Source organism: Salmo salar, chromosome 15 (genome assembly GCF_965601325.2).
Source record: "Salmo salar chromosome 15, fSalSal1, whole genome shotgun sequence".
Classification (NCBI taxonomy): domain Eukaryota; kingdom Metazoa; phylum Chordata; class Actinopteri; order Salmoniformes; family Salmonidae; genus Salmo; species Salmo salar.
The window spans coordinates 64290814-64295124 of NC_138305.1; the positions used below are offsets into that span (position 1 = coordinate 64290814).

Genomic DNA, 4311 nt, shown 5'->3' on the forward strand with positions numbered 1-4311 from the left:
GCTCTCAAACTGGAGGGGTGGGTGCACTGCTCAAATTTATTAGGCCTAGGGAGGCTGTAAAAACCTTATCTTTATGTGTCCTCAGACATGGAGGTTATTAGAGAACTCACTGGATGATAGCTTGGGTCAACCATGAAGGTTTTTTTGTTCTCTTTTGTTTTACCATATCATCAGAAATGTCTATGTTAAATCACATCAATACATATAGATTTCTGGATGACACGGTACAATTAATTGTATACAAGGCTCATAGTCTGTGTTTTGCGATAACACCCAAAGATGAAAATGAAGGAGATGGCACGAAGACCAGTATCACATGGGCATAGAACGTAACAGATGGACGGTTCTGTCCACAGTCTTAGTCACATCAAGGATGGTGTGAAATTATTAAACGTGTCATTTTTCTCTTTCCTTTTTAAGTCAATATGTTTTTAGGTTTCGTGGAACATAAGTGATCATTGTTCCAAAGGAGGGACTGATGTATATTGACTAATTGATGTAAGAATTTTTTTGTATGTTAACTTTAGAAGTGCATTAGAAGTAGTGACTGTTGTGTTATGGGTGGTATCATTCCATCTATGTACACTGCTCAAAAAAATAAAGGGAACACTTAAACAACACAATGTAACTCCAAGTCAATCACACTTCTGTGAAATCAAACTGTCCACTTAGGAAGCAACACTGATTGACAATAAATGTCACATGCTGTTGTGCAAATGGAATAGACAACAGGTGGAAATTATAGGCAATTAGCAAGACACCCCCAATAAAGGAGTGGTTCTGCAGGTGGGGACCACAGACCACTTCTCAGTTCCTATGCTTCCTGGCTGATGTTTTGGTCACTTTTGAATGCTGGCGGTGCTTCCACTCTAGTGGTAGCATGAGACAGAGTCTACAACCCACACAAGTGGCCCAGGTAGTGCAGCTCATCCAGGATGGCACATCAATGCGAGCTGTGGCAAGACGGTTTGCTGTGTCTGTCAGCGTAGTGTCCAGAGCATGGAGGCGCTACCAGGAGACAGGCCAGTACATCAGGAGACGTGGAGGAGGCCGTAGGAGGGCAACAACCCAGCAGCAGGACCGCTACCTCCGCCTTTGTGCAAGGAGGAGCAGGCTACAAATGTGCATGTGTCTGCTCAAACGGTCAGAAACAGACTCCATGAGGGTGGTATGAGGGCCTGACGTCCACAGGTGGGGGTTGTGCTTACAGCCCAATACTGTGCAGGACGTTTGGCATTTGCCAGAGAACACCAAAATTGGCAAATTCGCCACTGGCACCCTGTGCTCTTCACAGATGAAAGCAGGTTCACACTGAGCACGTGACAGACGTGACAGAGTCTGGAGACGCCGTGGAGAACGTTCTGCTGCCTGCAACATCCTTCAGCATGACCGGTTTGGCGGTGGGTCAGTCATGGTGTGGGGTGGCATTTCTTTGGGGGGCCGCACAGCCCTCCATGTGCTCGCCAGAGGTAGCCTGACTGCCATTAGGTACCGAGATGAGATCCTCAGACTCCTTGTGAGACCATATGCTGGTGCGGTTGGCCCTGGGTTCCTCCTAATGCAAGACAATGCTAGACCTCATGTGGCTGGAGTGTGTCAGCAGTTCCTGCAAGAGGAAGGCATTGATGCTATGGACTGGCCCGCCCGTTCCCCAGACCTGAATCCAATTGAGCACATCTGGGACATCATGTCTCGCTCCATCCACCAACGCCACATTGCACCACAGACTGTCCAGGAGTTGGCGGATGCTTTAGTCCAGGTCTGGGAGGAGATCCCTCAGGAGACCATCCGCCACCTCATCAGGAGCATGCCCAGGCATTGTAGGGAGGTCATACAGGCACGTGGAGGCCACACACACTACTGAGCCTCATTTTGACTTGTTTTAAGGACATTACATCAAAGTTGGATCAGCCTGTAGTGTGGTTTTCCACTTTAATTTTGAGTGTGACTCCAAATCCAGACCTCCATGGGTTGATAAATTGGATTTCCATTGATTATTTTTGTGTGATTTTGTTGTCAGCACATTCAACTATGTAAAGAAAAAAGTATTTAATAAGATGATTTCATTCATTCAGATCTAGGATGTGTTGTTTAAGTGTTCCCTTTATTTTTTTGAGCAGTATATATTGTTACAGGAGATAAGAGAGGGTGGACAGATAACTGTGCACAATATAGGGAGTTGAACGTTACACATACCCAGATCATGGTGAAAGTAGCAGACATAGTGTTGACATTTCAGACACTATTGTCAACTTTCAAGAAACCTGTGACTCAGAGTTTTGTTAGGTTGGATATTATTCCAGCGTCATTAATCTCTTTCCCAATTTCTAACAGTCGGCAAACACTTGACAGATTACATGCAGTAGTTATTCTGAGGCTATAGTAATGGGCCATGTTAGTAGTAGCAGGGGTTACTTTAGTAGCATTGTTGGGATATCATTTTATGAGGACTCATGCCACATGGCTTGGTAGCTGGTAACTGGGGGACTGATGGGAGTACCGAGGGCTGTTATTCACGTCACAAATTAGTGATCTGGGCTAAGGGGAGAGTCTATGTTGTCAGGAAAGGACCCATGCGTTGCAGTGTGTATATTCCCAGGTGGAAGCGGCACATGAGGAGCAGAAGATAACCGAGGGCACAGGCTGAATTCTGGAGATTGAGTGTACATCAAGATACACCAGGCAGGGTGTGGATCAGCGTAAATTCTCCTTACAGCACCTGAAGCGGTAAAGATCATCATGTCTTTCCTTGGTGGGTTCACAGTTCTCACGTGCAGTGAGGTCCAGCTGCATAATGGGTAAGTTTGAAGACGCCATGACAGAGGATGCAGCACTAAAGAGAGAGAGACTAGATTCCACTGTAGACATGCAGATGGGTTGGGTTTGGGAGCCACTTTAATCACCATAGTTGCATTGGTTTAGCTCCTTTATTGGTTAATGCATCATATGAAAGGATAGATGTTGGGGTAATGGTATGCGAAACAACATTGTGGAGGCATTGATGTGAAAGACTACACAGTGCTGAGTTGCGTCAAGAGGATGTAGCGTTGAATAGGAATACGCACGTGCCTATCAGGTGGCAATGGAGGAGATTGGGGACAAAGTGAAAATGACATGGCTTGGGAACACCTCTCGGAACCTGTGGCCAGAAAGGGGAAGACTGGGCGAAAGCATGAGGAGGCTTTTTAGGGCTTTCATTTTTGTGGAATCCAGCAGAAAAGTATCCTGAACGCAAAGATTCAGGCGAAGAGAGAGTGGGAATTGTCATATGATCAAACTTTGGGTTATCATGCATATATAATTATGCATATCTTAACATGTTATTAATGCTGTTGTGTTTTGTGGTTCTTTTTACTTTACAAGTCTTGTGCTATCACTCTCTTAGGAACCAGAAGGAGAAGGGAATAGAAGTCAACAGCTACAGCCGACATGTTATTATCAGTGTTCTATGAGGAATGGAAATGAGTGTGCTTGGTGTGATCATAGAACAGAGGCCATAAGTCTCTGAGTTTGTAAACTTCACTGTGAATGTTAATTATGTGAATTTTTTGTTCATGTTCTATTATCAGTGTTTGTCCATTTATAAGTCATTTCCAAGTGTATGTAATGTTGAACAGTATGATATCAGATGTTCAAAAATGGGGGACTGATAGGTTTGGTTTCTGAGCTTTAACTATTATTAATCATTAGTTATAAAAGAGACATGAGGAGTGCCATAATGAAGCTTGGGAGGGGCTGAGTGCAGGGAACACGGTCACATGTGGCAGTACTGATAAGGGGATGAACTGTTTAAGGCCCATATCACTCAGCTCCCTGACTAGCAATAATGATGCAATGTTTAGAGATAAGGAGGACACTCCACCCAAAGTGGGGTATGCATACTACCACGGGTGAAACCATGTCTTTGTCTGATGCAGATGTATTGACCCTTTGGGAAGAATAAACTTGGTTTAAGCTTTTACAGTCTCCGTCGAGTTCCTACTCTAATAATAGAACCTAACAAACCCTATCAACAAGCCAGGTACTACAGGCCCTTGTTTTGTTGCACCTTGACTACTGTTCAGTCGTGTGGTCAGGTGCCACAAAAAAGGACTTAGGAAAATTGCAATTGGCTCAGAACAGTGCAGCATGGCTGGCCCTTGGATGTACACAGAGAACTAATATTAATAATATGCATGTCAATCTCTCCTGGCTGAAAGTGGAGGAGAGATTGACTTCATCACTACTTTTATTTACGAGAGGTATTGACATGTTGAATGCACCGAGCTGTCTGTCTAAACTACAGGCACACAGCTCGGACACCAATGCATA

General features: G+C 44.5%; 1 long non-coding RNA gene across 1 annotated transcript; it reads left to right on the plus strand.

Annotated features, from left to right (window-relative positions):
- Positions 1-2014: 2014 nt before the first annotated feature.
- Positions 2015-3959, plus strand: LOC123727286 (uncharacterized). The gene is made up of 2 exons (XR_006759214.2): positions 2015-2798; positions 3386-3959. It is a non-coding gene; the product is annotated as an uncharacterized LOC123727286 (long non-coding RNA).
- The last annotated feature ends 352 nt before the right edge of the window (positions 3960-4311 follow it).